A 13,693-nucleotide genomic window follows, 5' to 3' on the forward strand; every position below is an offset into this window, starting at 1 on the left:
CTCCACAGTACATTCAAATACTGATGGCACTGGTGTGCGAGTCAAACCCATACATCCTGTCCATTATATAACTGGTGACAGAGGGCAGCACTTATACACCATCTGTTATATACCCACTACTACTAAACAGGAATCAGGACCTGTTTTCCAAGGTAGGCCTAGTTTCAAAAGACACTAAGCCAAAAGTGGCTTACGGACTCTATATGCCAGTTTTTAGAACATTCAATATCTATGTATACAGCAACTAAAAGGAGAGGGCCTAGCAATAGTTGTACATACTCAAATGTATGTAGAGTTTCCACAGACAGAGTTGCCAGCATTAGCACATAGCAGATAAGTTGAAATGGTCAAAAACTATCTGCATTTCAAACAGAGCATGGCCTTTGCTGCATTTGACAGTTATACATGTACTGCACAGCTAAGAAAAGTTAGTCCTACATGATGACGAAGCAGAACTGCTAGCAACTAAGTGGAATCATTTGCTATAAAAAGGATAAGCTCATCAGTGTAGAAAAGAGTACCAAGTACACTTAGATGAAGGAAAAGATCAAAAATGTAAGAGCAAGGCTTCAAAGGCTAAGTTCTGAGAAATTAATTAATAAAGTGGGAAAACAGACCTAGACAGAGTTTATTATAACCCTCATTTTCCCTATTTAGTAAGTTGCAAACCCAAGGAATTTAATTAGTTTCTAAGACTAAAGTATACAATTCCCCAAGAAGGTGCTTAGGCAGTTGAATCAAACAAGTTTGGTCACATCACTAAAGAACATCTCAGTGAACTTAAGGTAGCTAGTGAATACTACAACCAGCAATCTACATTAATCTTCACATAGTAGTTCCTATAAACAAGGTACTACTTTAATGAAGGGACCCAGAGTACATTCAAGGAGTATTGGCATTGTTGGGAGCAGACAAGATGATAAACAAATATGTCTTCTTAAACCTGGTAGCTTATAAATGAAACTGGCTTCTTTCTATACATCTGAGTATTATCTGTGAACAGAGGGAGATATGAAAAGGTGCAAATAATAAGCAAGACAATTACTACAGACCTTTATGATGAAACAATGAAACCAGGAGTTCCAGGCTGGTCCTTCTTAGGGAGACTGCCCGTAAATTGCTGCAATTTAAACAGGAGGAAGATTTTTATTTTTTTTTTTTTTAAGAGAAAAATCTTTATTAAATTATCACTTATGACATGGGCATTCGTACATTTATATATAAATAAAAACAAACCATACTGACTATCTCAGCTATACGCATTTTACATCCCAAATAATACTGACATAATCCTAGTTGTAAGCATTATACACATCACTTATAATCTAGACAACCATTGGTCAGTCAAACATTGCACAGCTCATTCAAGTTCTGCCTTCTTTTAAACCTTATTCCTCCCCTGTATTTTTCCCACAATTCCAAATTGCTTTTTTTTTTGGCAGCCAACATACTTATACTCACCATGGGCTTACTATATCTAGGCAATTCCAATTCTGTATCATACCCCAGAAAAAACATTTCCGTAGTTACACCAATTTGCTCACCAAGTATCTCAGACACAGTTGCCTGTAGGAAATCCTTAAAGTCTGCCATCTCATTACACTTCCAGAAAATGCTCCCAATTACCTTTTTCTTCCCCATCACGCCTCCAACATTTGCTGTCCACCAGAGGAAAAATTCTCTGGAGTCTACTCAGGGGATAAACATTATCTATGTAAACATTTCCAAGCAAAAATCCTACATCTTCTAGATTTTTTTGCCTATTTGTAAATATACATATATCCCTGCCATTGTTTCTTTGTGAATTGCTTATCCAATCTCTCTTCCCAATCTTTTCTAACCTCCTCTGATTGTTTCTTATAGTTTCATGCAATATTTTGTATGTTCTACTAATTATTCCTCTTTTAACAGTCACTTCTGTTCCAGCTTCTACTAAAACTCTACCAGTGCTGGACTTTCGCTCAGGATCATCCTATTTCTTTCTCTTTGCCTATATTCTGATATCAATCCTTGACAGGGAAGGTAATCTCTGTCCTGCAGTCCAAATAAATTCTTGTACTCTTCCCATTCTATTACATTTCTATCTCTAATTATTTCTTCCCAATACCCGTTTTCTTTTACAAGTTTTCTCCAATAAATTCCAGCTCATCTTGCCTATAATCTGCATCCCTAATTGCAGACATCCCTATCATCAGAATCTCTTTTCTCAATTCCCGTGTTGGTTTACTTCTTAAAATACTTTCTGCTGCTTTATGAATATAATATTCTGCATGGTTACAGTTATTCTTTTTAAGAATCTGCATCCAAATTCCCAGTCTCTTCTTGTTTCTTCAGTTCCCCTGTTTCATCATCCCTTTCCACTTTGAATTATAGGTTTCTGGTTGTGCTATGTACAGGAGCCCAACTGTGTAGCTCTGAAATACCACCTCAAATTAAGTAATCCCAAAATGCCTTGTTCAATTGGAAGAATCAGCTTATCCCACTTGACTCTTGCAGTCTTCCCCTTCCAGATAAAATCCTTCAGCTCTTTATTAATTGCTATCCCACTTCTCCTCTGGCTGATAAAAATATGCCTGACTTGTGTATAAAACTAAAGAGACTAAAAATATTTAACTGCTTGTATCTCGCTATCCATATCCATATAACAGAGCTTCCAATTTCTCAGTTTTTGTATTATCTTTTTAGTCTCTACCCACATATCCTTAGCTGCCACAAAAAATCCTAAGTACATCATTTCATTATGCCCCAATAAATATGGATACTGCTTAACCAATCCATTTGTGGGCACATAATTTACAGCTATTGTCTTTGTTTAAACTTCATTAATTTTGTATCCTGAAAAGATTTTTTAACTGCCTCAAAATGCTCAACACTGAAATGTCATTTTCTGGTTTTATCAGGTACAAAATAATATCATCTGCAAATACAGTCGGCCTTTCTTCACTAAAATATCAATTATATCCCTGAATTTATGAGTCTCTTGTTTTCTTTGCCAATGGTTCTAAATAAAGTGCAAATAACAAAGGGGAATGAGGGCACCCCTATGTGGTTCCCCTGCTCTAGCAATAATTATCAGAGAGCAGCCCACCCACTTCAATTTTCACCTCTGATCCCATATATATCCTCCTAATCAACCTTATAAATTTTATCAGGGAATGCAAATGCTTCCACTGCCCTACTCAAACTCCCAGCTAACTCTGTCAAACATTTTCTCTGCATCAAGACACATGAGCAGCAGAGGCATTTCCTTACATTCAACTTCCCTCTGGATCATCATTGTTCTGTTAATGTTGTCAAATTTTTGTCTCCAATCCACAAAACCACAGTGATCCATGTCTATCAATTTTGGCATCACCTTTGCCATTCTTTTAGTCATAATAGACAAACACTTTATAATCATGCTTCAGAATTGAAATTGGCCTGTATGAAGCCGGACCTAATGGACCTTTACCCTCTTTAGTTATTACAGCTACCACAGCTTTCTTCCAGGATGTTGGTGCTTCTCCTCTTAAAATACTGTTAAACAAAGCCTTTAAGATTTTTATCAGCTTTTTCCATCCTAGTTTCCAAACTTCCACACAGAATACCATCTACTCCTGGGGACTTTCCTGTTGACTGGTTATACATCACCATTTTTATCTCATCTCCTCCTATCCTACTAATTCGTGATTAAAAATCAAGTCTTGCCAAAAAAAAAACAAGTCACCCTGGTGGACCGCTAGTATAAACAGGATATACAACACAAGAAAGAAACTAATGTCCAAGAAGAACAGGGTACTGGCTCACAAAAATAAATCTCTCTCTCTAGCTTAAACAAATTAGAGATCTTGTCAAGTCCTCCAAAGCTAATTATGAAGCAAAAATAGCCTCCCTAGCTAAGGATAATCACAAGGCATTCTTTAACTACATTCAAAATCTAAAAGGGAATACCCAGCAATACACTGAACTGGCTGTGGATAGCACCACCCGTACTCAACGAGAGGCAAGAGCCAACCTGCTAGCTGACAGATTTGGTCAAAACTTCACTCCCTGTCCCCTCCAGTCATCATCCAAAGTATACCTACCACCACTACTCAGCCTGTTATCTCAAGACAGCAGGTCATCTTGGTTTTCTCAGAGGCCAAAAACATGGCATCAATGGGACCAAACATCCCAGGTTGCATTTTAAACAACTTAAAACATGATCTAGCAGACCCATTGGTTCCCTGTTTGACCACAGCCTGAGAACTGGCTATGCTCCATCAGAATAGAGGACAGCAACAGTAATCTCTCTGCACAAAGGGGGACCATCAACTGACCCTGGGAATTATAGGCACATAAGCTTGACTAGCCTCATTTGCAAGCCTTTGGAAAGAATCATTATGGACCTTATTAACATGGACATAGGTCATCTCCAAACTCTGGATCCCACCCATTTCAGATTCATTAAACATATATTATGCCTTTTAAATATGGTTGACTTTTTCGAGAAAATCACCAAGGCCCTGAACGAGGGAAAGACCGTGCATACAGCCTAGCTTGACCTAGCCAAAGCATTTGACACAATCCCCCACTCGGGTATTATAGAGGAACTCTCCTAATTGGGAATTAACCCCTACATTACTAGATGGGTAGTCAAGTGGCTCGCCAACAGGACGCATACTGTCAAAGGGGGTGACTTCACCTCTAGCAAAAGACCAGTTACCAGTGGCATGGGCCCATTACTGACTGGAATTTATTTATCAGAAGTCAAGGCAAATTTGGATGGCCTGTGGCTGCCCAAGTTCACTGCCGATTGCAAACAAAGCAATCATCGAGTCTCCCAGCAATGTTAATATACTACAGACAGGGTTAATACAGACACATGACTGGTGCCAACAGCAAGGATTAAAGCTAAATGCAAAAAAATGCATTATTACTCCCTTTAGGAAAGCTGGCATCCCTGAAAATTACATTATATACAGCACTTCCCTAAGTATAGACCCAGTGGTATGTGGTCTGGGTACTCAGATTTATAGCAATCTTAACTGTGACCACCATGTATCCACAGTAGTAAAGAGATCCTTCTATGTGGCTTGTATTACAAGTAAAGGCATCACATCTAGATTGAAAGATGTTATAATTCCATTTTACTCGGCTCTCATTAGACCAATAATGGAGTACAATGCTCTCTCCTGCATGCACCTCACCAGACACCTGCAACAACTGGAGAGACTACAGAGGTTTCTCACCAAGAAATTACAGGGTACACAAAACAAGTCTTAGACAGAAAGACTAAAATGCCCTCTCACTGTATTCCGTCTCTTACCGACTGCTAGGGGGTGACATATGCCTAGCTTACAGTGCAATCTCTGACCCAGCCCTGACAGAAATGCTATACATTTGTAAATCAAACTGCAGGAGGGTCACTCATTTCAGGGATCTTAACCTAGCCTCTGACATGAACAGATCATGGTGGAGAGACAGACCCATCTCCAAGAGAATGCCACTTCTCTGGAACAAGCTTCCAATTCATGTGGAACAGAGCCCCTCCCTGACCCTCATCAAATGCAACCTGGATCAATGGATGGGTGACCGCAAATTCACTACTGGGGTGGCGCCCATGTCTCTGATGGACAGGGGAAGTTGATATTAACTACCATAGACCCTTACCTCTGTGAACTTCATTCACACTAACCGCTGACAACTGGGGCAACTCAGGATAAATATGGCTAGACTTGTAAGCGCTCTAGGGCCGTTAGCCTAGCAAATTCCTATGACCTGTGAATAACAGCTCCTGGTACCAGTTTCACCACTCTCCGACTGGTTTCCTCATTTTATGGGCTCTAGGCAATGTATGCTACAAGGCAAACTCCCTTAGAAGTCAGAGGGTCCATAGGGCAAAGGGTCATATCTAGAATTGTTTGGAAAGAAATAATTTGTGGAAGCCAGAACTGTAAAAAGAAGGGAAACTGGGGAAACAGAGACTAACTAGTGGTTAAGATGGAGAAAGGGGTATATAACAAAAAGTTTCTTGACCCAAATGACAGAACCTACAAATTATGACCACTTAACCAGAATTAAAAAGAAATGCATCATGAACTTAACCTTATTGCGCAGAAAGAGTACATTGACTGTACTAAAGTGGCAGTTGCGGGTATGGCTCTAAAATTGCATTTCTTAGCAGTCAGGGTTGTGGTACCTACAGCTCTGGGTCCATTTCTCTCTCCTCCCAGTAATCCACCTAAAGTTTACCCCAAACTCATTTAATTTTGCAGGCAGACAGCAGATAAGAGAAAAGAATGGGTTAGTAGACCTGAAGGTATGTGCAGTATTCTTTATAGGACTAATGTATCTAATATGTGTAATAGGTTTACCCATACATACAAACATCATCAACTCTCCTTCATCCTGCATTTTTCTCCTTTATTCTATAATGTTATTAGGAAATAAAATATCTGACTCTGCAAATGTAAGCAAAGATTCACAGCATGGACCACAGAAAATAAGTTACAATAGTTAACGTTAAAACTGTGGCTGTAAAGTAAAGCAGGTATAATTTCTGCAAAAGAAATATGAGGGAATACTGTGCAAATGAAATGCACTGTTACAAGTAGTACTGAACTTCTGTTATTGATGCATTCAGAGGCACCAAATACCTTCACAGGGAGGAAGGTGACTGATGTATTAATCTATATACTGGTGAACCATTTACTGCTATGACAACCTCAGCAGACAGTCAATTTCAGGAAGGGAAGGTGGTGATGTGCCAGTAAACAATGAAGTGTCCAGTCTAAGCTGCAATGACTTATTGCCATTAAATGTTCCTGTATTATGCATTGCTTCAACTTGTATGATATTCCAATGAAATTGTCATCAGTCACATGTGAGGAAATATATTTCAGTAATTAGGGCCTAAAGCACTGAAGTTTGCATTAATGCAAAGCTAATGCGCAAAATGTAGTTAATAGCTTCCCCTTCCTCTCCCCATATGAGGTGTGTGGTGCCTGAACCCTAGCAAAATCCTGGAAATCCCCTATACACAATCAACAGCATTTCATATCTCTCAAGGAAATGTATACTAGGGACCCTCGGTAGTGCAACATACAAGTTAATGTGTTTAAAAATATAATTCTGACTAAAAAAAAAAAATCAAACAAACTGAGTTATGACCACAAGTAATAGCATCAACAATTACGGAAGTACTACTTATAACTCAAGTGCAACAAAAATGGTATAATTTACAATATACATAAAAAATTACTCAGAAGGTAGCTCACAAATGTGTGATATTCCCAACCATCAAACATTTTCCAAAACATACGCCCGTGAAGCAGTTTGTGCAACACAGATATACAATTACAAACACTTTCTCTAACCTTTGCAGAATTAATAGTTGACCACACACAGAATACATACCTAACTTTATTTATTAGTTGAATACAGAATTACAAAAAAAGGTACTTACTGTAGAAATCTAGCCTTCTCGCCTGAACCTCTGAAAACCCACTCAGCCAGCTGGTCCCTCCTCCACCTCTGCATGTCATTGTACCTGTGGAGGCTCAGCTCTCCAAAGCAGAGGAATCTCCCATCAAAGACATGAGGTGATCCTCCATCTTGGGCCAAATATCAATTTTTTTCTAGGTGTAAACAGGTGCAGTACTCATCAACTTTTACAGATGCAATGTCTACAGCAGGTAAAGGAGAACCTTGAACTCAACTTTCAGACCAGCTAGAGACATGGTCCTGAGATTTAACAGACTACATAGTGTAACATCCAGGTTCAAAACAGAATGAACAGCAAAGTATGAAACTGAGCATACTATGGTGTAGTTCCACATGCACCAGCACCACACTGTTAACCTGAGGCTCGCACAATGCCTTGGAGCATGCGCAAGCACTTTGCTGCCTGGAAACACACCTGTACAAACTCAGCTATGCCAATGAATGCTCTTTCACATATGTGCTTTGATGCAATTCATTCAGGTAAGCATGGCAATACTTAATTTGAACAACAACTCTGTAAATCTGCCCAAACCTTTGCTAATCTGTTACAGTTCACTATTCTGAATGCTGCTGGACTTTACATTTATTCAAAGGTTAAGTGAAAAGCATGAATCAAGTTAAAAGAAAAGAAAATTCAGAGGTAATTACTGAACAAAGGCAGTTATCAGTGGGTTTCAGTATAACATCTTCGGGATTAGCCTCTGACTTGCTGGTAAAGCAGTAAATATAACATTACTGTATTTTCACCTGCAAATTCTCTGGATGTGCAAAGTGTCATACTCAGTGCTGTCTTCATTACTTTTACATGTGTAGAGATGGTTACTGCAGACACTGGTCTCTAGCAATATAAATGCTCAGGGCCATGCTGCAGGCAACCTTCATGTAACTAAAGATTAAAATGCATGAAAAATTAATCAGCCTCCCTATCCTTCCAGCAAAGACTTGTAAGTCTACATTTCACTATGCATTCTCTGACACATACTAAAGAAGATATGTGTGTAACATACACAGTACTACAAAGGAAAGGTGAACCCTTGAAAATTATAAGAAATGCTTCACTGTGCGTCTCCTGTTGTTAAATTATTGAACAAAATGCATGACTTTGAATTGAGTGCACTCATGTAGATTAGATAGGTGTTTTCACACATGCAGATAATCAAAAAGTGACCATGAGTCATATAAAGGTGGGAGGCGTGCCTCATTTACATGGGAGAGTCTCAGATTTTACACACAGTCCTCATTTGCATCTCACTGTTCCCGAATTTCCATAAGATTTTCTAAAAACTTGTCCTAAATGCTTCACTTTGTCTCGGAATAATGACTGAGCTGCACTTACTTACAACCAGAGCAAATAATCTCTGGACCTGAGCTTTCACTTTGTGGTGAAAAGGAAGATTAATAATTATCTGCAAGTACAGAAATTTTTGATTAACAAAATTTGCCACTCGTATGACATTATTCTTTACATGACCCTACAAAGACTTGTAAATGCATGTTACTGAAGTGAAGAACACAGCCAAAGATTAAAGTTGCTAGACAATACGAGTCTTTAGTTAGAATAATCTACGGTATCAGAAATGATCAAAGAGAGACAGACTATTAAGAAAAAACAGAATTAATCTTAATAAAACCTGCGGATGCATGCAGAATAAGTGAAATTACTACTGCATAGTTAAAATAACTAAATTAATGAAAATAGTTTCTATAAAATGGAATGCAAGTCAAACAAGCAAAAATAATAAATAAAGATGAGATGGATTACAACAGTTGTGGATGAGGAAAAAAAGGCAGCCATGTGCTACTACTTGCTTATTGTTTAAGGTAAGCAAACTGTACCCAAGAGCCATTTTCAGCTATGACGTTCTCATACAAATCATTCAAAACAGCAATATGAGACAATGATTTAAAATATATATTATAATAGTCAAATTTGCAATATATACTCAGTAATAGTCACAATTTGCAATATATACACAGAAATGAAGTTAAGAAGATTAATTTCAAATGTCAGACAGCCACATTCCTCAACTAATGCAGACTGAAATTAGTAAACTAATCTGGCAGCTACGAACTGTATTCTCTTTAAGGTAATGGGTCAAAAGTAGGCATTCATTGCTGCAAAGTGTACAGAAACCTCAACTTTAGCAAAAATGGAACTCCACAATGTTAGTTGCCAGCAAGGAAATGTTTTTTGAAGCATTCTAAAAAGTGTGGAATGAGCAGGTAAATGAATGATAAAAGCAGTTATCAGTGGGTCATCAGAACATCTTCAGGATTAGCCTCTGACTTGCTAGTAAGGCAGTCAATATTACATTACTGTATTTGTATCTGTAAATACTCTACATGTAAATGAAAATGAATGCAGGTAAATGAATTGGCAATGGATGGCTTCGAGCCCAGTGTTAAGACTTACTTTCACTTTCAGAAGGAAACAAACAGGGTGACACTAACCAAGATGAATTACATATAATGAATAACATATCTATTTAGGTGGTGCTCAAAGGGAGACTGAATTACTGCAAGGTAGACAGGAACTTGATGTTCAGCACAACTGAATTCCATTATGTTGTTCTCTAACAAGAAAACATTTTTTAAACCATTCTAAAGAATGGCATTTTCTAAGCAAAAAGCAATTGCCAACAGGGGACCTTAAATATTTCATGTAAGACTTGCTTTCAAGGAAGGAGCCAGCCAAGAGTGGGACGATGACCAGAGTATAGGTACACAGAAAGGCACTGAGGGTTATTAAATGAAAGACCAGTTCTGGTAGTGTTTTTAGGTGAGTCTAGGGTGGTGGTGGTGCTGCGGTAGCATTGTCGCCTCACAGTAAGACGTCCTGTTCGATTCTCAGCTAGAGCGTCTTCTGTGTGGAGACATGAGTGAATGGGCGTGCCTTCGTTGAAGGCTGTGCATCAGGGCTGGCAACTCGGCATGTAAAAATCCAATGCCAATCATTAGCGGACTGGAGTTGCGCTGTGGCGACCCCTAACCGGGAAAAGCCGAAAGACACAACTAGAGCAGAAGATGCTCTTAAAAAAGATAATTAGTATATGAAATCATGCATGGTAACTGCAAGAATCAGAGGACGCTAAAAAAACACCTGGAAGAGAAAGAATGGAAAGGCAAAATACAAGTAACAGTAAGAGGACATCTATATGGCTGTCAAGCATGCAACAAATTCCACAATTCGGGGATTTTTGCTTGGAATTGTTTGTACGGGTACATTTATACCCGAACAAGACTTCAGTAAATTGTTCCTCAGCTAGATGCCAAATGCTGCAGTTGTGATAGAAAAGGGAAATGTAATTGGAAACACCTTTCAGAAATGTAATGAACTAGTAGATCTTAAAAATTCACTACCGAATACCTAGTCAGAAATGTTGTGGGAGCAAATGGTTGTAACTAAGGAAATGATTCTTTTGACCTCAGACACAGGATATGAATTGCCCAAATGTAGTAAGACCTTTCTAAGTTTAATGCTATTGGCTGCCAAAATAGCAATTACTAGAAAACAGAAATCCAAGTCTAGGCTGACTGTGGCTGAAGTACTGAATACAGAAACTCAGATAAAAGAACCTGTGGGAGGATAGTCAGAAAAGGGAAAGGAGTGAATTACACAGAAATCAATTACATTTGTGGGAGAAATGCATGAAAAATACTCTTCAAAAGTAGGAGGAGTGAAATTTATCAGACAGAAATTAAGCAATTTATGTAATATTAGAGTGAATGTTAAATAAAGCATATGTGCACACTGTATGAAAACAAAATAAATGTAACTATGGTTTGTTTTCTTTTCCAAAAACGTCATCCTCAACAAAGGTGTTAAAAAAACAGAAAGCGGAACAATGACTGAGACAAAAAACTTTATATAAACAGTTTGACATTAAGTGTAATTTGTAAAATAGCTGCTTTATTCGGGCTTTAAGAGTGGTGTTCTAACCTAGAAACATTAGCGGTAAATCTACATACTTCAATTAGGGGAGTTTGAGGTTTTTGGCAAATGATGCAAGACTCTTCATGAAACAGGGAATCCATTACCCAGGAAAGGTAGAGGCATGCCTGTTTCTAGCATCAGGTTTTAACATGTAGAGATACTCAAGAGCTGGCTAGAATACTTTTTTAGTATAATATTAACATAATTAAAATGTGGTCAAGAAGAAACCCTAGGGCATGTGAATTGCAGAGCAGATTATAAGGCACCTACCAATGGAAAGGGATCAAACCAGTATTTTAGGACAGATGGTTTTACTTTTTTCAATATTTAAAAATAATCTTACCTAAACAGATTGAACATCTTTAAGATGGCATTCTAATGCAGGGCAATAGGATTCCAGATAACCATATCATCAGTACAAGACAACTGGAGTGGGAATATCTAGGGTTAAGAAGTAGATAGAGTAAACTGGAGGGAGGGGGCTGGAAAAGGGGTTAAAATACTACAGACTGTGCAAGACATAGAAGACAAGATAGGAAAGGGAAATGGGGTGAGAAGTCTTCTCAAAGTTGGTAGAAATTGGATACATGAACATGGGGAAAGAGAGAGAACAGATTAATAAACAAAAATGGGAAAGATAATTAGAAATACAAGTACAGAAGGAAGAGTGGGAAAGCATGATAAGGTCCCATAAATTTAGGACTTTTGCATAAAAACACTTACACATGTATTTTTATAACCCACCAATGTGACAAAAATCTTGTTGTCTGCAGATGAATCTGCTGGAGATATAAGGAGGAAGCAGGAATATGGGGACATATTTTGGGGGTTGTAAAATTTTAAATATGTATAAGGTTGAAATATAATTCCTTAAACAGGGAATTCAGCCGAAGACAGGAAGCTTGACCAAGAAACTATTTATATCAGGGTACAAAAATGGGACACTGAAGGAGATCAAGGAATTACAGGATTAATAATGCCCTTAGGGACAAAAAAAGTCTACAAGCCAAAAGTGGAAGTGGAGAGAAGCAGCAAAAGGAAGTGAACTAATGCAGTTGATTAAACAGTTAGCAGAAGAAAGAAGGGACATGGGGAGACAGCAAGTTTCAGAAAGTCACGGTAGAGAATTAGGCACAAAGGCACCGAAGAGGAAAGGAAGAAGGAACGCATCTGCACGGAGTTGGAAAAATGGGGGATTGTAAATAGGACACAGTCCTGTTAGTTAATGTTAGGACAAGCTTTACTCAGTCATTACTGTTCCTAAATGACATGAAATATGCCTAAATACAAAAACTGAGCTGATAATCTAATAGAGTACTTTATAGTTGAGGTGTTCGTTTTCTTAATCTAAAGATTATGGAATATGTGAGCTAGGGCTGCTGAACTTATAAATGGTATTTTTTTTTTACTGAAATGTGTAAATATAGACAATATTTTGAAATGTAACAGCAGTCATTTTTCATGTGTGCACTATGCATGATGGTAGTGGAGCATACCCAGGTTAAGTCTGTATGAGTGGAAATAAACTTTTCTTTAAAAAAACAAAACAGACAGTGCCAGAATGGGTCAGAATATGAACCAGAAATAAATTAATGAAAATTGCGACAAGAAGAAGAGTAACTACAGAAAAGCTGTTGAGAAAGGGGAAAGAGCCCCTACTCAGACTTTTGAATGACCAGTCACTAAGATAATTATGCATACAGTCTGGGTGACAGCTTCTAACAGTCTCATTCTTTTAAAAGAAAAAGATATACTGATTCAAAAGCCTCGGTTATGTCTAAAAAGAAAGGACAATTTCACTTTTTCAGCTCCATGTTGGTGAGTTATCTGGTTAATGAGGCAGATTGTAGTAGTTAATTATTATGGCCTTCTCTGAATAAAAGTTAGTGCGTTACAGAGATCAACATTGTTGAAATGTGAAGTCAATCGAGAGGAAACTACTTTTTCAAGAACATTAGAAAAGGGGATAAGAGAGAGAGAGAGAAACCAGTATGAAAACAGCAATAGTACCTTACAGAGATGAAAAAAGGTGCCATGGGATAAATAAAGGTGGCATAGCTATAAAAGGATTACAGATTTAAAATGTTAGGTGACAAGCCTTCAGAGACTGCAGAACTACAGGAAGGCAATTTTCTGAGCAAAATGAAAGGCAACCTTTCTGAAGGAAAGTGTAGACATGGAGTAAGGTTTAATAGGGGAATAGTTGTTGATAATGGCAGAATCATGTGATGAAACTGATGTTCTGAAGTCCATATAAACTTCAAACAGTGGTTTGTTACAGAAGACCAATAATGG

At 38.0% G+C, this 13,693-nt stretch overlaps 1 protein-coding gene across 5 annotated transcripts in view; it reads right to left on the bottom strand.

Annotated features, from left to right (window-relative positions):
* The window catches only part of ARMC6 (armadillo repeat containing 6), an 817,201-nt gene that overhangs the window by 709,436 nt on the left and 94,072 nt on the right, over positions 1-13,693 (bottom strand). For 2 of the 5 annotated variants that reach the window (XM_044053934.1, XM_044053933.1), the window contains exon 2: positions 1,053-1,120. The exons of the other annotated variants lie outside the window; for them this stretch is intronic. The gene's annotated coding sequence lies outside the window, so the exon portion shown is untranslated. The remainder of the gene's footprint in view (positions 1-1,052; positions 1,121-13,693) is intronic. 5 annotated transcript variants of the gene reach the window in all.

The sequence above is a fragment of the Protopterus annectens genome, chromosome 13.part0 (assembly GCF_019279795.1).
Source record: "Protopterus annectens isolate FY-2018-M chromosome 13.part0, PAN1.0, whole genome shotgun sequence".
Classification (NCBI taxonomy): Eukaryota; Metazoa; Chordata; order Ceratodontiformes; family Protopteridae; genus Protopterus; species Protopterus annectens.